Below are 26,754 nucleotides of genomic sequence, written 5' to 3'. Positions count from 1 at the left end.
ATGATTCACTCCCCAGATGGCCACAAGGGCCGGAGCTGCATTGATCTGAAGCCAGGAGCCAAGAGCTTCTTCCAAGTCTCCCACGTGGGTGCGGGGGCCCAAGCACTTGGGTCATCTTCCATTGCTATCCCTGGCCATAGCAGAGAGCTGGATAGGAAATGGAGCAGCTGGAACTCATCATATGGGATGCCAGAGCTTCAGGCCAGGACGTTAGTCTGCTGAGCCACAGCGCTGGCCCCTATTTCTTTAGCTATAAAAAAACTGTGTAATTACCCTTATTTTACAGATGTGTAAACTGAGGGTCTAGGGAGAAAGGAAGAGTAGGGTGGGAAGTATCATTGTGCTCTTAAACTATATATATGAAATACAGGACATATGTTCCCATTATATAAATTTTTTAAAATTAAATAAAAAAGCAAAACAGAAAGCTGAGGCTCAGAGAAATTAAATAATTTTCCCAAAGTCAAAGAGCTAATGAGAGGATGAGATTTTAACACAGATGGCTGTGAGGTATCATGTCGTAAATTCTCTTTCAGGCAGTGTGCTTCCATTTATCCACCTGAGAGCCAGAAATAGGCAATTCTCTTGCTTAGATTTTATTTAATGGTGATTCTAAGATAATTCAGATGTAGCTAATATCTTAGCTTTACTTTGTAGATCATGCAAAAGCCAACATCATCTCTAAGTAGTTCAAGCAGATGTTTTGCGGCCTTTAAAAATCCCTTTTCTCTCTAACTTTCTTTAGTTTCCTGAAAACAAAACAAAACAAAACAAAAATCAGCTATGTAAGTGTTCTGGGTCTTGAGATCTAAGTGGATTTCCTTTACATTTCAACTTGAAATGCTCGGCCTACTTCAATCTCTGTAGTTCTCAAGGGTAACCTACGGAGTAAATTGTGCTTATAAATAAACAACCTATAAAAATTCCCTACAGAAAGCCTGATATTAAGGTGAATTCAATCATTATTTTTTACTATCTCATAAGCAAAATATGATACTTATCCTGGGAAGGTAGCTAATCAGGTGCTCGAGGGCTCAGTTGAACTTGATAACTCTAATCTCTCCCAAATAAATTCTGTGGCTACAGAAAAGGACACGTCTCTCAGGTAACTGCAGAGGAAATGAGGGGGCGATAAGGAGATGCAGTTGCTGTTAGCACCCGTGCCCCTGGATATTATCTCCCTGACCTGCTTCTGAGCAAGTGGCTGCCATCTTCTTGAATGTCAGGGTTTGAAGAAACAACATTTTAAAAAAAAAACAACAACAAGAATTTCCCCGAGGGATTATATCCAAATGTCAGGTTGGAGTATCAGAGGACAGATAATTTCTGGGAGCATGGCCTTTGTGTATGTATGTTTACAATGTATCTGCTGAAATAGATTAGGAGGCAAAAATTGAAATAGTTGATGGAACCTATTATATGACCATTCAAATATTTCTCATTCACAAAAGTATTTTAGTTACTTAACTATCAAACAGTATATCAAGCAACATGCCAACGAATATCACCACACTCTGGCCTCTACTAGATGCTGATATTACCTTGAACTGTATGTACACCACCTTGAACTTTTAGGCTTAACTCCTCGGACGTCTTCAATGGGCAATAATTCTCAAACTTAAATAATGTATCTGTTAGATGTCACACCCTGGTCCAATCAGTTTTCTTTGACTGTGTGAAGAACATGTAGTGGCTGATAACATATTGCAAAAGGATGAGGTATCATTCCCCTTAAATTGGTTACCTTCATAGTATGGTGAAGCTGATGGGCCTGATTCCTGTGATTATCTGATGTTTTAGAAGACATCTTCTTAGTAGATCAGAGGGAGTCATTCTCTTGGTGACCTCTGGGGTTAGGGGAGGGGAGGACATGCAGCAGAGACCTGCATGTGTCCTCTATATGCTAAGCGCAATCTACAGCAGCTGCTACCAAGAAAATGGGGACCTCAATCATACTACCAGAAGGAAATATGTTTTCCATCACCCAGAATGAGGTTGGAAAAGGAAACCAAGTTCCAGAGAAGAATACAGCCCAACTGACACACACTGATTACAACCAGAGTGGAGGATCCAGCAAGGCCAGCTGGGTTGCTGACCCAAGGCGGCTGTGAGAGTACATATGTGTTTTTAAAGTCATGGTAATTAGTTACACAGCAATAGGAAATGAATGCAAATACTATAGCCTGCCTAACCTGTTCATCTTCCAGTTGAAACAAAATGATAACAGAATTATATAATATTAATATAACTTAAAATGGTTTCAGATTTTAATATCTTATTTTAATAGTTCCCATTGTGAATAGTCAAACCATTAACTATAGATAAATATGAAAGGATAAAGAAGGGCAAATAATTTGCATACTCAGATGGAATCAAGTATATGAACCACATGATGAAAGTGGGCTGAGGACCTGTGTAGAGACTCAATAATTTCTCTTTTCATACATTTAGAAATCTCAGCTGTCCCTATACACTGTAACCACAAAAACACCACAGTGTATTCATGAACAAAGGTGTGTTCATGACCCTACTTCTCTGTTTTCTGGAGTAATGATGGTAATCTATCAAAAGAGCATCCAATAGAAATGGGTGGGGGAGCTCTGCACTCTAACATTATACCTAAATAAAGCTGAGAATCATAATTTAAAGGAAGGACCTCTTAGATTAGTCTCTTGTTGCAGTTCCTGAAAAAACAGCTATCTGGATTTGTAAATTTAAAAATTAATGTATCTTAAGGTAAAAATGTCAAGCCATGCAAAAATAAAAAGCATGCACTACAATATCTTCTGTGACCTCAAATATGGAATCCCATGAGCAACAACTGTCAGCAGTGTCCCGTGCACCCTGTAGGAAAGGCTCACGCATCATGGATTTTTATCTGAATACAAATCTTTTTGTACATACATGGAAGCAGTGTCCACTGTATTATTTATGATATTTTTTAATGTAACAATCTTAGAAATGTTTCTATATTACATTGAAATCTTACGATTTTAAAAGAATTTTATAATATTGTCATATATTCACAATATATAGTATTATATTAGTGTATGTATACATATATGTATATATAGCTATTTTGTTTACACATGACACATGTATAATAAACTTAGCTTGTTTTCAGTGTGTCTATATATATATATAATATATGTTATATATATATGCTTTAAAACATTCACATTGAATATGTATATATTTATCTATATGATAAGTTTCTGATGATGAAATTTATGAGTTGAAAGATTTTCATGTTTTCAGTTTTAATAGATCCTGTCAAGTTGTATTCCAGAAAATTGTGACAATGTATACAGTTGTAGCAGCAGAAAATTGTGACAATATATACAGTTGTAGCAGCATGTGATAATTTCTTTATTCTTACAACCTTGCAAGACTGTGTACAATAAAAATATTGCCAATTTTGCAACTAAAAATTCTGTATTTACCTTAATTTGCATTTACTTATGAGAGGAATTGGGCTTCTTTATCGGGTATTTTTCCATCTGCTTGTAAGTCATATATGTTTATTTTTCTGTGGAATGCTTCTTTTTGCTGAAGGATTTTGGGTATTTTTCTTATCAATTTTTTAGGAATACTTTATGTTTTAAGGAAAATATATTGCAAATACCCTCCCTCAATTTGTTTTTACTTTTGTCTTTTTTTATACTATGTGGTTTAATAGCACAAAAGTTCTAAATTTTTGTGAGAATTAATTTATAAACCTATTTTTATGATTTTGGGATGTTTCTAGTCTTCATTTGAAAAGTTGTTCAACTTCAGGGATTTGAAAAGTTTGATAAAGTTTTAGGATATAAAATTAACAAACACCGTCATTAGCCTTTATACAAAGACAATGCCATGATTGAGAAAGAAATTTTAAGATAAATCACATTCACATTACCTACAGAAAAAAATAAATTCCTTGGAGTAAATTTAACCAAGAAAGTGAAAGATTTCTATGATGAAAATTACAAAACACTAAAGGAAAGAATAGAAGACACACACACACACACACAAACAGAAAAATCTTTCATGTTTGTGGATTGGAAGAATTAATATAAAAATGTCCATACTACTGAAAGCAATTTATACACTCAATGTGATCTCAATCCAAGTAACAATGACATTCTTCTCTGATCTAGAAAAAAAAGTGACCCTGAATAGCTACAGCAATCTTACACAACAACAACAATAACAAAAAGAAAGAGGCATCACAATACCAGATTTCAAAATATACTACAAGGCAGTTATAATCAAAAAATCTGGTACCAGCACAAAAATAGACATATAGATTAATGGAAAATAATAAAATCTTCAAAATCAACCCATACTTCTACAACAACCGATCTTTGACAAGGGAGCTAAAAACAATCCCTGGAGAAAGGTCAGTCTCTTCAACAAAGGTGCTTGAAAAATTGGGTCTCGACATGCAAAAGTATAAAATAAGACCCCTATCTTACACATTATACAAAAATCAACTCAAAATGGATAAAGGATATCAACCTACTGCCTGACACCATCAAATTACTAGAGAAGAACATTGGGAAAACTGTAAGACATTGGCATGGGCAAACACCTCAGAATTATAGGTAATCAAAGCCAAAATAGGCAAATGGGATTATATCAAGCTGAGAAGCTTCTGCACTGCAAAGAAAACACTCAACAAAGTGAAGAGGCAACCAATAGTATGGGAGAAAATATTTGAAACTATGCAACTGATAAAGGGCTAATATACAGAATCTATAAAGAGCTCAAGAAACTCAACAACAACAAAACACTAATCCAGTTAAGTAATGAGCAAAGTGTTCTGTAATTATTTCACTGAATAGGCCTTGTATTCCATTCTCTTTTTTCACGTTCAGGAAACCAAGACATATATGTTGAGTCATTTGATAGTATCTCTTAAATCTCCAACACTGTTCTTAAATTTTCTAACTTCTTCTTTTTTATTTTTTGATCTGAGATATTTACAAAGATTTGTCATCTTTTTCTTTCAGATATTCTTTCTTTTTCCTCACCAATTCTGTTGTTAAAACTTTCCACTGTACCTTTTATTTGACACACTGAATTCTTCAATTCTAATATTTCAGTTTGATTTCTCTTCAACATCTCAATTTTATGGGAAAACTTTTCCTCCATGTCATGTATGGATTTCTTTAACTCATGAATTTGCTTCTCATTACTTCTGAGTAATCCTATGATCATTATTTTTAATTTTTTATCAGGCATTTCATATATCTCTTCATTTTTACATTCTAACATTAAAGTATTGTGTTCTTCTGGAAGTCATGTTGTCTTCTTTATTCTTATTTCCTGAATTTCTGCATTTAATATTAGACATTTGTCAAAATATTTGTTGGTTTCCCCCCCTGGTGGCTTTCGTCTTTGAATTATACCTCTGTTGGCTTGATGGAGTATCTTCTCTTTCTGTGAATACCTAGAGGCTTGCACTGGGTGTATCCAGGGAGCTCTGGTCAGTGTTTCAGGGTGGGACAATTATCCAAGGTGACAACCCAAGTTGAGCATGGTAGATCTCCTCTGTTGTCAGCAGTGGGGAGGGTATGATCACCTCTCTTGGTATAGTCACACCCTCACCTCCTCTCTGCCCAAGTGATTAATGCCTAGCATCCGCCCCCAGGGGTGCATTACTCACCTGCACTGCCTCGTGAACCACACAAAGGATCTGTGCAGTGCCCAGTGTTTTCATGGGTCCCATTGCAATGACCCACCCCAGTCAATCAGGGAGTTCTGAACCCCTGGAGCTGGACACTGTGATTGTCCAGAGACCCAGCTATACCTTGTGCACTGTCATACAGTCACAGAGAGTTCCCGCAGTCTCAGGATACAAGCTCCCATAGTCACAGAGTGCAGAGGATCCACTCTGCCCCACTAGCCTGTCCCATCCTCAGAGAGAGCAAAGACATTCCCAGAGCCATGTGCCTGTGGGTGCTCTGCCTTGGCAGTTTGAGCCCCCAAGCCTGTGATACATTGAGAGGTTGGGGGCACCTCACAGTCCTATCTGTGTGCCCAGCCTCCTGTCAACTCTCCCAGCCAAGCTCAAAGTCAGTGGGGAACACGAATTTTTCCTCTTGTAAATTCCCTGGATCACATGTGTCTACCAGAGCTGCTGCAGCCACTGCTGTTGTCAAAATGGTGCCTTATCCCCATCGATTGCCAAGTGCCTTTGTTGGAGATGGGGAGAGAGAAGTATGCTTTTCTTCCACTGGATTAACTGGGTATCCTGTTCCCTTTGTGCTGAAGGCCTGACTTAAAGACAGTGTGCTTTGGAAGGCTCTCCCTCCAGCAATATCACCAATGGCATAGGCTGCTGCAGTCTGCTCTCACTTTGTTCTCCAAAGCTGGCAAAACCTCCGGCTCTCAGTTGCAGGGATTGTGTGTTGTGTCTCCCCCTTCCATGATGATCCACAGCATCCCTCTTCCTTCTGTAGAATTTGCACTGAAGATTTCTCTCCAACCCTCCTCTGGGAATGAATTTTTTCTACTTCTTTTATGCTATTTTCTCCTCACTTAAAGCAGTATGCCTTTTCCATATTCAGCCATCTTGGAATCCTCAGTAATGAATTTTTGAATTGTACTAAATAGAATTTTTATTTTCCACAGAAATGATATCTTTTTGCCTTTATTATGAAACTAAGTTATACACATTGGTTTCCTATTATTGGTTTTCATAGGTGATGCCTAAATTCCTGAATAAACCTTGACTTACTTATTTTAATATATTAATCTCTATGTGTGCTATAGAAATGTATTAGCTACATTTTTTAAGAATTTTTTCATTGCTATTATTATAAATGAAATTAATATGTAATCCTTTTTGCTCTGGGAAAAGAAACTTGGGGGCTTTCTGTTGTTTTCTGAAAAAATGTAAATTAGCTGAAGTGATTTGTTTCATCTGCAGATGTATTCAACTTTTTTATTTTAAAAAACATTCTAGGCTTTGTTCATCAGAAGGTGAGATATTATCAGACTTATCATAATTTGATCAGATTCTTAATTGGACAAATTTAGATTTATGGATTCAATTTTAGTAATTTGAAAAATAAACATGTATTTCAACTGGATATTTCTAATTTATATGAAAAGCTTTATAAAATTTAGAAATATTTTTAAATTTTATCTCATTTTTAAAAATATTTTAATAAAATATTATTTGCTCTACATTCACTTTTCCAACTTTGTTCACATATTTTCAATATGTATTCTTGAATAATATACATTAATTTATACTGAGCATTCTTTAGCTATCTTCCAAAAATCATGGTTAGTACTATTATAATTATCATAATTTTCTATTGTAATTTGAGAATATTATCAACCCTTCCTTTCTCTTCCATATTTTCATGGGGTAGAGTCATAAGTATTTCCAAGTTCCTATTACTTTATCATCTTGAGATAGAAGCTGTTATCTCTTTCCTGTGAAAGATAAGGAACTGTCATGCTTTCTTCTCCTACATTCTGAAGTTCACTTCTTACATTTAGTTATATTATGATTCTTTTTCCTTTGTAACACTTGTAGTATTATATTATGTGCCTATAGTTTACTTCACATTATATCTGTTTTCAAAATGATTCAATGATTACTGTTACTCATTTTAAAATGGCTTCAGTCATTTCTTGTGTTCTTAGATTTGTAGATAATTTCTTCTCCCCAAAGCATAGAACTGTCTGTTGAATTTAAAACCAAATTATCTTATTCATAAAATGCTCTTGTGTTTTGTTTCCCTTCTTTCAGGGTATGATCCACTGACTCATTATTTATTTATGATTTTGATGTTTTATTTTTAATAACATTTTATTACTATAAGCAGTACATTTATATTGCACAAAATTAGAAAATAAAATAAGCAAAAATAAAACAAAATAGTCTGAACCCACTACTACAATACACTAAAAGGAAATAATGTAGATGCTTTAGATATCTTCCATGTATATAAAAGTATATTTAAAAATACACATATATTATGTTTTTCCTGTATCTAAAATGTGAAAGTTTCTCTTGATAATCCAGATCAGTATGTTTGTAGTCCCTGTTTGGTAGCTTTCTTTTTGGCCTGGGTGGCAGTGCATTCTCAACAAAAGGGTAATGTTTAACTAATTAGAGTTCTGCATCATTCATTCTACACAATTTTCTACAAGGGCATGTGTGCTCTTTTCATTTGCAGATTTGGGTTTTTTTTTTCCTTTCAATGTTCTGACAGTAGATTCAGAAAACATAGTGGCTGGTTGGCTTTAGGTATGCCTGGAGACTAGTGCCTTGGACTGTAGGAGGAGAACACATTGAGAAACTGTACATTGGTGGCATTTTCCTTTCAGACTGTATCCACACTTTAATTGATATGCACTAATTTGTGACAGATTTTCATTTTTTGCTGTTAAGTCAGATTGTTCCTCTTTTTGTCTCTTTTTTTCCTACTGATCTTGGTTTCTTTCTCTCCCTTTTCCTTTATGTCCTTCTCTCCACATCCATGCACATCCATAGAGACTCATACATAAATGTCTATCTTTCAACTGTCTCAGTTATGAGTGAGAGACTCTGAGAGTAAGTATAATCATATAAATACTGCACATGAACTCAGCCAAGATGTATCAAAAGTAGATTTCTTTTTCTCTTGAAACTTTGAGCTTTTCAGACTTTCACTTTCATATTCTCAGACTCAAGGAATGTATTGCAAAGAATTCTAAATAAATATTAAAAATGTGTTTGTGGGGTAACTTGAAGTTTGGGTTTCTGTTGAAGTTTCCCAGAGATAGGAAGTAAAAGGTCAAATATAATCCATCACATCCAAGAGTTTGGGGTTTCTTTTTTCCTATTCCCATAAAAATAGCAAGATCATCACATAACCCCCATGACAACACAATGATATATGGCAGAGAAGAGAGGAAATGGATTAAAACAAGGCAAACTGGTTTTTAGACCAGCTGTCCTTAGAAAACCAGGCTAATGAAATGCATTTTCCCTTCAATGGCTTTCATTACAGTATACTTTGTGGTTTTCTCCAAAAATGTGATGAATTCTCGCAGTACAAATCATTTTGATTCCCTCTGTTGTCACCCTGTCTAATTTTGCTGAGTTACTGGCAGCCCATTGATTACAGTGATGGAGTTATCCCACCAGTGTTGCCCCAGGCCATATTTTCTGATTTTATAGCTTGAAATCATATCCTTCACTAGGAATTCTGTGACTCAGTTTTCCTGTTGTCTAATTGATATGAAAAATGGGAAGTGATGTGCTGCTTTTTGATCCCATAAGCTTTTCTGTGAAATGCCTAGCTGAGAATCTGCTCAGGGTAAGTACTTAGTAAGTGTTGATTTGTTATTGAATGACTAAATGGCAGGCACATCAAAGAAAGTGATTGACGGAAATAATCATGAAGTTTGGGCTCATTAGAATGGACAATTTATGACCAGCATAATTTAGTAATAGTGGGCTGTTTGGCTCAGGTCCAAAACACAGCCCACACTGTGGAAACTTACAAGTCTGCTACTGCAACAGAGCAATTGTGTGCCATTAGATGGAGAAGGTGATTTGGATAAAGTTTCATCCATGCACACAAAAACACATACACACAATAACATCCAATGCAGAAATATTGTAGCTTAAACTGAGATTGCTGCTACTGTTATACTTGATAGGGAAGAATAACTGGCAAGCAGATCAGCTTTCCAGCATTTTATTGTTCATTGTTGGCTCCTGCAAGCTTAAAGCTGAGAAGATTGGTTCTCAGGCAGTCCCTTCAAAGTTTGGAGATTTATTCAGGATAAGCTCTGGAGGATGGGATGCTTATCTGTACCACTCAGTCCTGTGCAGCCAGAAATGTGCTGAGAAGTATAACAAGCTTAAATCTTTCCCATGAGAGAAAGTTGGACCTTTCTCTTGACAGCGAAACTAGAACTGTTAGATTAAAAAAAATCAAGCAATTTTACAGCTCCTCATAATCCAGCTGTGTCCAGGAAGAAGCAGTTACATTCAAAGTGTAACTCACGTGTTTCTACTCTCCAAAGCCTTCTTTGGGAAATCAAGGGATGATGGAGATTTATGTGCATTTTTCAATCATAACAAATTTAAACGTGGTTGGATTGGTTTTGAGGGGAAGAGGGAATATAATACCTTGAACTTTATCTTTTTTAAAACAAAACGTTTTTATCATGTCATCTAGTTTGACATCATAGAAACTCTAGAGTGCAACCATTTTGGTTCTTTTGAGGAGATACAGACAAATGATTTGAGTAATGTTTTCCAGAACAGAGATAAGGGCCCTATCTTGTTATAAAGGGAAAGGACATAGGGTAGTCTGAGACCTTCTGAGCCAGGCATCCGTGAGTCCGGCTCCTGGCACTGTAGCTTTGCATATCACATCCAGAATACATCTTTAGAGGAGTTGCTAATATATATTAATTTAAAGAGCCCTGGATCTTATGAATCACTCACTTTGAGCTATGGGTTACCACTCTCCCCGTTAAGATAATGGATTTTAATGCCATAAGAAATTGAGATAATCCAGTACAGTTTTCATAAAATAAAAGTTCAATGTGAAAACTTTCTAAACATACTAAAAGGTGTGTAAAATAACAATCAGAGGCATTGACTACCACAATAGTATTTAGTAGGTGATAGCATTTTGCTTTATTTCCTTAAAAATAGGAAAAATACACACCTGGTATAGTAAACCATCTTTCTTCCATCCCTCAATCTTTTTGTCTATTTCCTTCTCCAGAAGTAATCTCTCTATATTGAAACAAATGCAGATCTTCTCATTGTTTTTACAAGTGTTTTTATTCAATAACATCATATGGCTTTGTTTTATGTGTTTTAAATTTTACATAAATGCAATAATATTGTGGATTTTTCAAGATCTACCCATGTTAGAAAACATAGTCTGTGGCCAGCGCCACGGCTCAACAGGCTAATCATCCGCCTGTGGTGCCGGCACCTCGGGTTCTAGTCTCTGTCAGGGCACTGGATTCTGTCCCTGTTGACCCTCTTCTAGGCCAGCTCTCTGCTGTGGCCCGGGAGTACAGTGGAGGATGGCCCAAGTGCTTGGGCCCTGCACCCCATGGGAGACCAGGAGAAGCACCTGGCTCCTGTCTTCGGATCAGCGCGGTGCGCTGGCTGCAGCGGCCATTGGAGGGTGAACCAACGGCAAAGGAAGACCTTTCTCTCTGTCTCTCTCTCTCTCTCACTATCCACTCTGCCTGTCAAAAAAATTAAAAATAAATAAAAAGAAAACATAGTCTGCTACCCGGTTAAGAGTCTGTGCTTGTACATTTAAATTTTTTGTCACTTTGATGGGTGTGAAATGGTATCTCATTGTAGCTTATATTTTTTACATCTTGTTTAGGAACTTCTTGCCTTCCCCAAGATCATAAGGTATCTTACATTTTGGGGGAAAAATTTAATATTACCAATTTTACTCTTTAATTCATTTGCCCTTTATTTTTATGAATTAAATGAAGTAGGGTTATCTTGTCTTTTTCCATATAAATATCCAACTTTCTAATTGTTGAGTAGTTCACTTAAAATTCTTGGCCCCACTCAAACATGAGGAAGTCAGGAAGTGTCTAGAGGTGAGGAGACCTGGATAAATTTATAAATGCTAATAATTACATACAATAAATGTAATTGTTTTAAAATTTGTTTCTATGAGGAAGGCACTGTGGTGTAGAAAGCTAAGCCTCTGCTTGCAGTGCATCCCATATGGGTGCCGCTTGGTGTACTGGCTACTACTCTTCTGATCCAGCTCTCTGCTATGGCCCAGAAAAGCAATGGAAGATGGTTCAAGTGCTTGGGCCCCTGCACCCGTGTGGGAGACCCAGAAGAATCTCCTGGCTTTGGATTGGCGCAGCTCTAGCTGTTGCGGCCATTTGGGTAGTGAACTAGGGATAGAAGACCTCTCTCATTCCCTCTCTCTATTTGTAACTCTGCCTCTCAAATAAATAAAATCTTTAAAAAATTGGTTCTGATTCTATGCCACTCCTCTTTCCAAAAGGAGTAGCTTTTGGTGCTTCTCTTTTCAAATGGTACAGTCTATCCTCTCTCTTGAGTGAAACCTGGACTTAAGTGGCAGAGGTAGTGATGTATGCCTTCCAGGAGGAAGTCACAAAAGACATTGTGTCTTGCTGTTTGCTTTCTTCTGAATCATTCACTTTGGAGGAAACAGTGGTTGTGGGATGAGGATTCTCACACAGCCCAGTAGCAAAATACATGTGATGAGGAACTGAGGCCGCTTTGCAATCTAACCTGCCGACCATGCCAATGAACCCCATGAAGGCAGTCCTCCAGATCTATCCAAGTAAACAATGACCACAGCCTTGAATGCTGTTTCCTGTGAGGATCTTGCTGAGAATCCTGCTCTAGAACAATCTAGTTATGATTTTCCAAATTCCTCATCCACTCTTTGAGATAATAAATGCTTATTGTGCTCTCAGCCAATATGTTTTGGAGCAATTTGTTAAATGACAACAGGGAATTAACAAATTGGGTTTCTCCAAATTTCGATGGCTATGTTTGGCTCAATATGATTTAAAATATAGTCTATGTGGCATAAATCACATATAATTTCTGTGAGATCATCTCAAAGTAATATCTACCAGAGCAGACTAAACTTATGGACAGCTAGAGGTCTGGAAAAACATCTGTGCTTATTAAGGTTCTGTGGACAGGAAAACAAACCAAAAAGACAGTATCCCTAGTAGTAAATTCAAATAAAAAGTTATAACTGTGAATGCTCCACATTGTGGTGACTTATTTCATCTGCTTCTTGCATGGGCAACTCCATGCAACCATGCCTCAGGTTGAGTAGAGATTTATTCATTTAATATCAGATGATATCGATGGATGGGTCCAGTTCTCAGCTATTTTCTCACATATGATATCATCCTAATTCCTTGTCTCAGGAAAGTCAAAATAATAGTGTAAGGAAAGGTTTAAAGAGCAGAAGAGAACTATGCAGCTGTGTCACAGGGATTATTTATCAATCAGAAAAACTTTGCAGTAGTAATGGAAACTCCAAAGGTATCAAAATTTCAGAGTTTTTTTTTTTCTCCTATTAGTCCATTGAAGATTGGCAATGGCTGTGTTATATCAACTTCATGCCATGTCTCAGAAGGAGGAGCACCCTGTACCTGAAGCCATGGCACTTCCCATCACAGAGGAGAGAGAGTCATGGAAGACATTGTGTTGTTCACTAGGTGGACTTACAGCACAGAGCAATACAGTATATTTATTATCGCAAAAGGAGACAAAGCAAACTCAGCACACAGAAAAGTATGAAGGGTGAAGTCTCAGGAAACCAGGTGCAAATTTCCAAGAGTCCTTTCCCAGCACAGTCACACAGATGGACTTAATTCCTCCAGTCAAATTGTGACAGCAAATGAAAAGCGTTGTCTACTGGGGAACCTAATGAGACACTTCATTCCCAGGGTTTTAACTGGGGATAATCACATAGGCACCCTCTATGCCTAACATATATCCAAATTTTGGACTTCCAAAAGCAAACCATGTGCTCAGCCTAAATCATATTATTTGCACAAAGAGTTTATGTACCACAAATGATTATTACCAAGGAATTATGGGAATATTCCTGATATCCAAGGGATAAAACCAGCCAAGAGCCAACGTCACACAGAGGCCTTTCTAAGCCTAACAGCTTCAGGTGTGCTGTGCTAATTCCTTTCTGCACAGACACACAGAACTTCTGCTGTAGTTTCATTGCAAAGAGCAGGTCCTATGGTCAAAACGGACTTCAAGATGGAGAGAAAATACAATTCTGCACAGAGTGGCAGCTTATAATTTTGAACTGTGAAACAATCTACTATAGATTATAACCTATAGATTCGTTCAATGAAACAGCCTAAGAGAAGGAAATGATAACTTCTATACATGTGTACGAGAGGGCTCCAAAAAGCTCATGAAAAATGTGCACTATAAAAAACTATGCATGTGGTTGAATTTTTTTAAAGATTTATTTATTTGAGAGGCAGAGTTACAGAGACAGGAGAGACACAGAGCAGTCTTCTACTGGCTGATTCACTTCCCAAATGGCTGCAATGGCCAGAGCTGGGCCAATCCAAAGCCAGGAGCCAGAAGTTTCTTCCAGGTCTCTCACGTGAGTGCAGGGGCCCAAGGACTTGGGCCATCTTCTGCTACTTTCCTAGGCCATAGCAGAGAGCTGGATGAAAAGAGGAACAGCTGGGACACAAACCCTATGGGATGCTTATGTCTCAGGAGGCAGTTTTTACCTGCTATACCAAAGTGCAGGCCCTGGGGTTGAATTCTTTTTTTGCACCAAAATCAACTTACTTTTAAATTCCATTTCCATGAATGTTTTGAAGTCGCTTCTGTATGTGTACCTTCTGCATGTTTTCATGGTCTAGGATAATAGCATTTAAATTATTTAATGAAAATGAATTGAATTATATAATGACATGATGGATAAATGTAGCAGTAAGGATTAGCGAGACACTAGTGATTAATAAAAGTAATTATTATTCCTTCCACACTGTAATTCTCTTTATTTTGCAGATCAAGTAAGTCTGATTGCTTTTTGAAGGCAAGTGTTTTCATGTTGCGTTTGACTTTCTTGAAAGAAGTGATATATTTGTTAAAGCTCTAATCCTCTCAGGCACTTGCGATTAGACCCCTGAGGAGTTGTATCATGGCCTCTGCTATGTTTTCTTATCACTGTACCTTTTAAGCTTTCAACCATATTTCAAGTTCTGGCCTGCATGTGGCCCTCAGCATAAATTCCATCTGCAGAGTGGTTTGCTCCAGTGCTTCCTTCATTTCTCTCAATTGTTTTCCTGCTTTTTTTTTATTATCTTTCCTCAGCTCTTTGACTTTTTTTTATTCACTAAATCAAAGTATATGGAATACATTTTTTGGCTAACGGGTAACATGGAAAAATAGGAAAGGTGGCCGACTTTTTGGGACATATACATGTTTACTTTTTTTTTTTTTTTTACTTTCCTGCTTGTGTATTTCATGCATACAAAAATTTCCCCCACCCCCCCCCCCCCTAAAGAAAAAAACCTCACAAAATTAACTGGTTAGAAACATCCATAAAAATCTTCTTGGTAAGAACAATGCATTTTAACTTCCACTGCCTCCTCTGAAAGATAGCTATTTGGCAGCAGCTCACAATGTACTGGAGGGGACAATATTGGCAGCATACTTTTAGAAGACAACACCTTTCAATGAAGGGGAGACTTTATATAGATCTCTTTATTATGATTAGATGGCAGAATGTTTTATTGCTGTTTATAAAGTACTACATTATAACAAGAAATATTGGTTCTCCCATAGTGGGATCTATTTGGAAAACTAGTTAACTCCAAATGGCTGCAAATTTTCAAGAAACCGCCTAGAATCAGGAATGTGATCTAAATGACTTATCACAGTAAGGTATAGTTTGGAGCCCTTGAGACCTAACCCCTTCCCCCACCACCCCAGCAGCTATTTAAAACCCTGGTCACTTGCCTCTAGCTCCCTTCTTCTCCAGTTCCAACTCCTGCACATGACCTCAGCTCCTATTTCACAGAGAAAATAAGGATCAACTAGAGAGACCTCCCTCTCTCTCTGCTGCCATGCCCACACATTTATTTTACTAGTTTTCATAGTTTCTTAAGGCCCTTCCTTCTGTCTCAGTAAAAGACATCGCTCTGCTCCATCCAAGGCCAAGCGGGCTCACACAGATTCCTCAAGGTGCTGTTCCATCTGACACCTGTCTCTATCGAGTGTCACTTCTCCCTTTTTTCTTTTGCCTTATGGATCTCCTGCCATTTCTTTATACATAAACAGCCACAGCAACACCAATGACAGCACATTTGCTGCTGCTGCTGCTGCTTCTCTTTTTCTCTGTTGGCAGGTGAGGAGCCAGGCTGAGTGAGGCGTCCTGTTGTAATCTGAGTCCAATTGTGATGAGGGCTCCATTGGTAGATGGACATGTCTATTTGCTTCTTTTTCCACATTCTATAAAATATTTAGCACATTTCAGTGGAGTTGTTATTTCCTCCCTCTCCCCTCCCTCCCTCCCTTTCTTGGTAAATACCTGAGTCAGTAAGTACCTAAAATGTGAAGATATGCTATCATGAATTTCTCTCAATGGAGTGGTCAGATAATAGGGACTGGGAAGTGCCAGGCACTGAGCTAAGCATCTTACTGTATCATATTGATAACTTCATGAGACAGGTACTGCCATCCTGCTGACTTTACTGGTGAAGAATTTGGAGCAACAAGCATTGAAAACCTTGCATAAACATACACAATCTGGTTCCATTGCCAGTTATTTCCTTGCCAAGACTCCAGCAGCTTCTGTCTGTGGGGTAGTGGAGCACATACCTAGAATGAAAACCTTCAGACTGCAGGAGTGTCCATTTTCTGCAGTGCTCCTGAGACCATCAAGCTTCCTCAGGTGCCCACACATGCATCTCCTTATTCTTTGCAGTATATAGTTTATAGTGTATGATGTATAGTGTATAGTGTACAGCGTATGGTATATAGTGTATGGTGTATGATGTATGGTATTTAGTGTATAGTGTATGGTATATAGTGTATGGTGTATCATGTAAAGTGTATGGTTTATAGTATATAGTGTATAGCATATGGTGTATGGCATATAGCATATGGTATATGGTGTATGGTATATGGTGTATAGCATATATAGTGTATGGTATATGCTATATAGCATATGGTGTATGGTGTATGGGGTATAGTATATAGTGTATGTTGTATGTTGTATGGAGTATGGTATATAGTGTATGTTGTATGGAGTGTGGTATATAGTGTATGGTGTATAGTATATGGTATATGGCATATAGTGTATGGTATATGATGTATGGCATATAGGGTATGGTATATGGTGCATGAGGTATATAGTGTATGTTGTATGGCATAAGGTATATAGTGGATGGTATAGTGTATGATCTATGGTATATACCATATGGTGTATAATGTCTGATATATGATGTATGGTATATAGTATATGGTGTATAGTGTATTGTGTATGGTGTTTGGTATAGAGGGTATATTATATAGGATAAAGATGAGAATTGTGCCTTTCTTCAATCCAGAGCCATTGAATCAGAATCTCAGATTCACACTGATCTGTGTGGACCACTGTACTCCCAAAGTGGTTCTTGTGTGCAGAGAAGCCTACCACTTCTTCCGTCCCTCCAATGTCTTGCTTCCTCCTGCCTTTTTTCTTCTGTTATATTATCTTCTGTGTGGAGAGTAACATTGCATTTTGATTAATGAAATAGTTTGATAATCAACTTCCTGAGGGTAGTATTATGGGAATAGTTCTTGGAATTGTGTTTGATTCTTTCATTAAATTATGACTCATACTTTTTTTTTTTTAATTAAACTTTTATTTAATGAATATAAATTTCCAAAGTATAGCTTGTGGGTTACAATGGCTTCCCCCCTCCCATAACCTCCCTCCCGCCCGCAACCCTCCCCCCTCCCGCTCCCTTTCCCCCTCCATTCGTGTAAAGATTCATTTTCAATTCTTTTTGTATACAGAAGATCAGTTTAGTATATATTAGGTAAAGATTTCAACATTTTGCCCATATAGCAACATCAAGTGAAAAAACTACCATTGGATTACTAATTATAGCATAAAATAGCAATGTACAGCACATTAAAGACAGAGATCCTACATAATTTTTTTTCAAAATAATTAATTTTCTATGCCATTTCCATTTTAACACCAGGTTGTTTTTTTTTTTTTTTCATTTCCAATTCTCTTTATATACAGAAGATCACTTCAGTATATAATTAGCAAAGACCTCATCAGTCTGCGCCCACACAGAAACGCAAAGTATAAAAATACTGTTTCAGTACCAGTCGTAGCATCACTTGGCTTTAGACGACACATTGGGGACAGATCCCGCATGGGGTGTAAGTACACAGTGACTCCTGTTGCTGACTTAACAATTTGACACTCCTGTTCATGGCGTCAGTAATCTCCCTGGGCTCTAGTCATGAGTTGCAAGGGCTATGGAAGCCTTTAGGGTTCGCTGACTTTGATCTTATTCCGATAGGGTCATAGTCAAAGTGGATGTTCTCTCCTCCCTTCGGAGAAGGGTACCTCCTTCTTTGATGGCCCCGTTCTTTCCACTGGGATCTCACTCACAGAGATCATTCACTTAGGTCTTTTTTTTTTTTCCCCATGGTATCTTGGCTTTCCATGCCTGCTATACTCTCATGGGCTCTTCAGCCAGATCTGAATGCCTTGAGGGCTGATTCTGAGGCCGGAGTGTTGTTTAGGACATCTGCCATCCTATGAGTCTGCTGTGTATCCCACTTCCCATGTTGGATCTTTCTCTCCCTTTTTGATTCTATCAGTATTAGCAGATACTTATCTTGTTTGTGTGATCTCTTTGACTCTTAGACCTATCAGAGCTATCAATTGTGAGCTGAAATTGATCACTTGGACTAGTGCGATGGCATTGGTACATGCCATCTTGATGGAATTGTGTTGGAATCCCCTGCACATTTCTAACTCCCCCATTTGCAGCCAGTCCGATTGAGCATGTTCCTAATTGTTTACCTCCTCCCTCTCTTTTTCCACTCTTAGATTTAACAGGGATCACTTTTCAGTTAAAATTTAAACACCTGAGAATAATTGTGTGTTAATTACTGAGTTCAACCAATAGTACTAGAACAACAACAACAACAACGAATACTAAAAAGGATAGAGTATTACATTGTACATCTAAAGTCAGGACAGGAGCTGATCAGTTCATTGTTGCTTATAGTGTCCATTTCACTTAACAGGTTTTCTCTTTGGCGCTCAGTTGTCACCGATCAGGGAAAACAAATGAAATTTGTCTCTTTGGGACTGGCTTAATTCACTCAGCATGATGTTTTCCAGATTGCTCCATCTTGTTGCAAATGACTGGGTTTCATTGTTTCTTACTGCTGTATAGTATTCTATGGAGTACATGTCCCATAATTTCTTTATCCAGTCTACTGTTGATGGGCATTTGGGTTGGTTCCAGGTCTTAGCTATTGTGAATTGAGCTGCAATAAACATTAATGTGCAGATGGCTTTTTTATTTGCCAAATTAAATTCCTTTGGGTAAATTCCAAGGAGTGGGATGGCTGGGTTGTATGGTAGGGTTAACTCATACTTGATTAAATACTTTAGATATTGTGAAATGAGGTTTTAAAGTCCCCTCATTACTGTAGACACAAGAAAAAAACCTAGGTCAGATGTTTTTCAAGCTGTTTCTAGTTGAAAATTCTCCTAAGACTTTGAAATATTCAGTGAGTCAATGTTACCTTTTAGTTCCCCTATTAATTGCAATAGTTATACACTATGTATTCTACTGTATTAGCAGTTTTACAGAAAAACAATGAAGCTACATGATCTATTGAGTTTATTTCCTTTTGTTGTTTAAAGATATATTTGAAATCACCAACCTGGCTCATGAATGTGTGATATTGCAAGTGGTAGAAAAAGGTATTGAATGGCTTCTTTGCTATTTTCAATGTAACTTTCATATTCAGGGGAACTAAATGCCAAAAGTAATTTTGAAAAATGTAAAATATTTTTTTAAATCTAAACTACTTTACAGAGGGAAACTAATTAATTTTCAAAAGCATCTCTCATATTGCCAATGTTGAGACTAATCTGTGGTTTTGCCCCTAAGAGCATTCCCTTTTTTGTCCTGGTAGAGTAACTGTCAGCTAAAATTACTCTACTTCTTTCCAAATCCAAAGCTTCATCCTCAGAAAACGTATAGTATTTCTAAGATTTATGACACTAATGGGACTCTCCTGGCAGCAGTGTGATCCATTTTGCTGATATACAGGAAGCAGACAGAACTCTAATCTCCTGTCGCACACATCCAAAGACTGAAGAAACCAACATCTTAATTAGCATAGAAACAAGAGATGTGGAAACCTTCAGTCCACAAATGAACTAAGTCTTATAATAGAACCGTATAAAAAAGAAATTGTGCTTGATCATGCTTAAATAAAGGATTGAAACAAACATTGGTCCTCATGTGCTACATCACTTTATCAAAAGGGCATCAGAAAATAAACTTGATTGGAATTTGAAAAGACAACTTCTATTTTATAAGAAAAATTTGGGGACATGAAAAATAACTGTTTTTTATAGATTTAATCTCAGGAAGGACATTTCATACATTTAAAAAATAAAACTGAAATATGAGTGTCAGAATTAAAGAATATTGGATTCAAATCAAACTGATTTTCAATCCCAATTTTCTCATTAACTAGTTGTATGAACTGTGCCAATTACTTTATCTTTCAGGGCTTCATTTTTTGCTAGACTAGATAATCTCCAAAGATTTTTCCAACTGAAACATTTTATGATTTCATTATTTTGCCCATAGTGGAAGCTAACGAGTGAGTTAGAACTGTAATAAACAAGAGAACTTCATTGCAGTGAAAAGCAACTTGCGACTGCAAGTCAAAGGAGCTATGTTCTCGCTGAGTCAAGACTCAACAACCACGGGATGTGAGCAAGTTCTTAGTGCCTCCATTTCCTCATCTGCATTGAGAGGAGGTGAAATGAAATACATGTGTATTATTCTGCTCGGGCCGCCATGACAAAATTCCACAGGCTGCAACACAAGCACCTGTGCCCACAGCGCTGGAGGCTGGATGCCCCAGATCAAAGTCTGGGAGGGCTGGCTTCTGGTCAGGGTTCTCTTCCTGGCTTGTCGACAGCCTCCTTCTCTGTGTCTCCATGTAGTGGAGACAGCACTTTTCGGCATCTCGTGTAAGCGTTCCAGTACTATCAGATTAGGGCCCCGTCCTTCACAGCTCATTTCACCCTGTCATCGCTTTTTTCTGTCTTCAGATGTAGGCACATTAGGGTTAGGGCTTTGACATATCAGTTTTGAGAAGACACGATTAACTCCAGTGCACCATATGTGAAAGTTCTTTGTAAACATGTAGTTCTTAACTAGTGTCCTAATAAGGATTAGTAGTATATGAAAATTGAATACTTGTATCCAATGCTGGTGGGACCACCCAAAAGCCACAGTGTTTTTGAAGGACTCTTTTACAATCAATATTCACTAAAATATGGAGTGCTGAGCCAGTATTTGTACTTTAAAAATTTATACTCCTGAGGAACAATTAGAATTGCACAAATATATAGAATAGTCCTTGAAGTACTGCTTGAAAATCGGAAAAAATCAACAAATAATTTAATATGCTACAGTGCATCATATAATAGAATATTTTATATCCACCATATATCCATACTAAGACATATTGTACACCCATTAAGAGTGTGGTCATTGTGTACATAGTGACATAAAAAGATGTCCTAGACTTGTTAGAGGAGAAGTATGAATTGCAAAGTAGTTTCTGTAGTATGATTGCACTTTTTGTAAACACATATGTTTTAGAGGAGATATCCATTAAATTGTTTACACAGGTATTCTCTGAATTTCGAATTGCAGAGTCTTTGCCTTTCCAACTTACATATTTTTGTGATTTTTTTTGCATTTCTTTTTAAGAATATATATTACATTTATTATGAGAAAGTAAAATACTAAGAGGTAGCAAAATATTATTAATCCAGACTCTACTAATTCTTTACTGTATACTTGAAATGCTTCAATACTTAATTTTTATCTCTATTGAAAATAAATGTCCATACTTTATTTTTTAAAAGATTTATTTATTTATTTGAAAGGTAGAGTTACAGAGAGGCAGAGGCAGAGACACAGTGGTCTTCCTTCAGCTGGTTCACTCCCCAAATGGCTGCAAAGGCCAGAGGCCAAGAGCCAGGAGCTTCTTCTGGGTCGTCCATGCAGGTGCAGTGGCCCAAGAACTTGGACCAACTTCCACTGCTTTCCCAGGCCAGAGCAGAGAGCGGGATTGGAAGCGGAGCAGTTGGGACACAAACTGGCACCTATGTGGGATGCCGGCACTGCAGGTGGCCGATCTACCCACTACCCCACAGCACTGGTCCCGAGACTATGTTTTAGTAGCAGATCACACACTACCCACAGAACACCCCAGGTGAGAGATCCCTGTGTATGGATAAACACACTCCAGGCCATGACACAGTGTACCTACAAACCTCAGAGGGGGATGGGTCATCCACCACTTTCTATTGTGAATACAATCAGCTTGATCTCTCATATGACTTGAGTCAGTAATAAAAGACAGTTCTATTATAGGTGCAAATACATTAGGACAAATAGAATTGCTAACATTGGCTGTCCATTACATTTATTGAATCAGGAAGTCAGAGAAAAAAAAAAAATAGACAATTCATGTGACAGCCCAGTGGAGGGAACAAGGAGCCCACGCTCAGGTAAGTCACTTAATTATTGTCCCTGATTACTGATCTGTAAATTCAGGACAGCAATAGCTTTCAATCCATACAATGATGATGACTGATCAAATAGGCAAAAGGGTATTGATAATTTACATGCAGTACAACACTAGATATTGTTTAATGTACAGGTCAAATATTTGACTTATTCACTCATTTCTCAATTCAGAAGACATAAACAGGGTCTAGACACCAAATCTGAGTGGAAGATGAAAAACATTTTCACAAGTAATCCCGTTACTCGTATTGTAGCATGAGGAAAATTCTGTCATGTGCCTCTCCAAGTGATTACACCTGAGAAAGGTCACTGAAATGCTACATATTAATTCTCAATACTTCTCTGCTATTTAATTTGTATTTCAAGCTCAGTGCCTACTTGTCAGATACCATCTGTAAACACTGATTAAGCCCCTGTGAGTACCACAGCATGTTTTCACCTACAGAGCAAGGTATGAGACCTTGTCCCGTCACCTGAGAGCATTTAATCTGACCATGACTGAGTGCTGATTTTAAGAGTAGAGGAGCTCTGAATCCAACTTTAAATAATGTCATGGCTCCTCACAGGAAACAGGATCTAAATTTTAGGGAATAATAGTTCTCATAGATTTTAGATTCTTTCTTTGACAGTAAAAAAAAAAAATTGGAGAAAGAAAAGCTCCTTACAGAAGAATTCTACTTAATAAATACAGAAGGGATAAAGGAAAATAGAAAATCAGCCTTTGCCAAATATAACTATTGCAAACAAAGGGTGCAAATGGATGTTAATTTGGTGGAATTTTGAGCAGAAAGCAGAGATATTTGTATGGTTTTAAAAGGCAAAATGGGTGAGGAATAGATGGGGACATGTAGTTTGTATTCAAAAAGATTTATTAAATAAATAAATGAAATATTAAAATATATTCATTTATTCCATTCCCAAGACAACATTCTATCTCATCATACCCCAATAATATGATCTTTTGAATCATGAAAAAAATGTCTTTTTTAAATTTTGAAGTTACAATATCAATGACATAGTTTTTTTTTTTTAATTTTTGGAATGTAGGTTCTAAAAGTATTATTTGGTTTAAATTTTATGCTTTACTAATGAAGCAATTCATTTTGGTTTTCTGGTTTTTTAAAAAGCCAGTACAGTATACAATTGATAATGGATAGAATCAATTAGCATTTAAAGTGATAAGATGAGTTTTCTGAAAACCAAATAAAATGATTACATTGAATTACTAGAGCTTAAATAGAACTTGTTGATCAGTAGATCAATATCAATGTCCAAGGTACTTTGTACTGTGAATTATGCAAAGCTGAATAATTGATGATTTCTGCCTGGCTTGCAATCAAGTAGGGGATGTAGATGTACACAGGATACCTGTATTATATAGTAGATCATAAGTGCTTCAAGTACTACAGAAACACACAAATGGGAAGATTTTTTTTTTTTTAACTAAAGGGATCTGGCAAGGCTATAGGGAAAAGTAACATTTGATCCAGGAATGAAGATTGTGCTTTTGACAGCCAGATTTGGGGAAGACAAAATTTACAGACAGATGACAAATAATAACTAAAAATACAAGGCATAAATAGAACAGTAGAAAGGCAAGTGGCTCATCAGAGGTTGAGTGGGTGGTATGTTGCAAAAGGGAATAAGTTAGGCAAGTTAGGTTAAAAATAATAGAGTGCTACAGTGCCAGTTCTTGTTTCACGGATAACATGCAGTAGCTAGGTCTGATAACAGGGAAGCACTAAAATCAATCAAATATGTGAGTTCTAGTGGTAACATGAGGGGGTGGTTTGGGAGAGTTCTCTAGAGTTGGTGGGGGGATCAGAGACACTGGAAAGAAAACCTCACATGCCCAGAGAAGCTAAGGTGGACCCGACTGGGGTGGTAGCCATGAAACAGGAACAGGTGGGTGAGAGGAGCACCAGAAAGTGTGAACACGATTCAGCAAACATTTAACATGACAAATAATAGAAAGCTAAAAAGTTTTAACTTCATGGCTTAAATATGGATGACTTAATTAAAGGCAAAAGTAGTAGCAAGAAAAGTTTATTACCATTCTTTTCCTTGCTGTTGCAAACCTTCTAGTCATTTTATTAATATTATCCAAATATTTTGATGATGAAAAATTATATCCTTTTCCTTTTTATCTGATCTAACATCATCATTTCCATTTTACATGATCTAATAAGTGTGCTTCAACCTGTCAGCAGTTAAACCTTTCAGACTTAAAATATTACAGAATTTATTGGTATCAATTCTTTCAAATGTCTTCTTTTCATCTCATCTTTTTCTAGTTGTCTGATTTTATTTGTCGCAAAACATGATTATGCTTTACATGTGGGTAAGAGATTAAGAGATAATTCTTTCTTCCTGTTGGCCATGACACTTTTGCTTCTTTTAATCTTTGAGCAATTCAACCAAACAGATACTGGTTAAGTATGTAATTGTCCAATCTTGTGACTCCCAGAAGATTGAGGCACTATCCCTCTCTTGAAGGAGCCCTTAGAATTTGGGGGTCCTTAGAACAGGTAGAACTTAACGCCTAATGAAATATAGTATGTATGAGGATTGTCATTATAGTGAAAACAACAAAGGCTACCACCTAAATATTTTCTACTTTCATTAATTCATTCCTTTAATGAATATTTTTAGAACTTCTTCTAGGTCTTGCCTAGGAATATGATTTAGATTAGTGAACAAATCTGACCCAGAATGGTCCCTTTTGGAACTTTTTGTGGTGGAGGAAGTTTACATTAAATATTTAAAAATTAAATAGACAAAGATAATTAATATGTGTATACAATTAATGGAATCATGCCATATTGACAATAGTCATAGTAATAACATATTTAGTTAGAGCTTAGTGTATTCTAAGTCAGGCACTGTGGTTCCACAGCTGATTATTTGATGCTACATTATGCTACAATTATAGAAAATATATTTTACATACTTACATAGTGTCTAAGCAAATACTTGTCTAAGAAGTTGACATTTAGGCTACTAATAAATGGATAAAAAGGTAAAATCTGGCTTGGGCATAAGACACTGATTCGAATACTCACATCCTACACTAATAATCTTGATTCTCTACGTGGCTCCTTCTCTGGATTTCAGCTTCCCACAAGGGAGACCTGGATTAAATTCCCAGCTCCTGGCTCCAGCCAAGCCCCAGTAATTGCCGCTACCTGGGGAGTGAGCCAGTAGATGGGAGTCCTCTTTCTCTATTTTCTCTCACTTTCTGTTTCTCTGTCTTAAACAAGTGGTTTAAAAGGTCAAAATCTAGTATCGTGTGCTCAGGGGCAGAGCACTTTGGGCAGATGAAACAGCATGTGTAAAGCTTCTAAGGAGTCAGAAAGAACTCTGCATTTTTCTAGGAATCAAAAATAGGTTAGCTGGAATTGCTGATAGTGAAATTTGGGTGAAAAGGGTTTAGAAGAGATTGGAGAAATAGAGAAATCAGATCATGCCATCTTGTAATGCAGAGAAAGGAGTTTGGTTTTTGCTAAAAAAAGGAAATAAGAAAGCAACAGATTTATATTTCAGGAATAGTAATATTCTACTACTTACAGTTAAAAAATATCAATCTGTATCTTATATGGAAAACGAGTTGGAAGATACAAAAGAGGAAGTTTAAAGGTCAGCAATTTACAAAATATGGATTTAAATTCAGATAATTGTGACTACAAAGTCAAGATTGCAACTAGAGTAAGCCTATTGTGCCACCCCACACTGTGGTAGATTTGCAACTTGGCAGTGACATTGTTCTACAAGTGATTCATTAACTGTATCCTTCCTTGTTCTCTTCTTGCCTCTGTGACTCACACTTGACCCCCATTTCCTCTTTTGTTAGGTCACAGGATGGGAGCATTGTCAAAGATTTTCATAAGAAAAGTAGAAATGATCGTCATTAATGACATTTTTAGTTCTTTATCCCCTTTGCCCTTGAACATAACCTTTCATCTCCACTACATTAGCATGTAATAGTGATTTTAAGGGGCATAATTTAAAGTATCTTTTTACTGTACACATTTAAGTACCTGGTGTGTGTATGTGGATGTTTGACCATAAAGCAAATACATGGGTCTCACCTTCAGAGATTCTGATTCAATATATCTGAGTTGGGGTGTTTGAAATAAGCAAATAAGGTAATTCTGAGGCAGATGGTCCAATGGCTACATGTTGCATGACACTAGCTAGTAGCGGAAAACTTAGATTCTATCCCAAGCATGGCATGATGATTTGGACATATCTATTCTATTAAAATTATCAGCAATAGAAACCATCAATTGCAAGTAACCTCAGAATTTAATAGCCTATATATTTTGGTAGACTTCTTTCCCCAGTGCAATATAATACAATACACAGATAATCAATTTTGTCTCTTTCTCCAGGCAAAAGACAAAAGAATTT

The sequence above is a fragment of the Lepus europaeus genome, chromosome 11 (genome assembly GCF_033115175.1).
Source record: "Lepus europaeus isolate LE1 chromosome 11, mLepTim1.pri, whole genome shotgun sequence".
Lineage (NCBI taxonomy): Eukaryota > Metazoa > Chordata > Mammalia > Lagomorpha > Leporidae > Lepus > Lepus europaeus.
Note: the sequence above shows the minus strand (reverse complement) of the source record.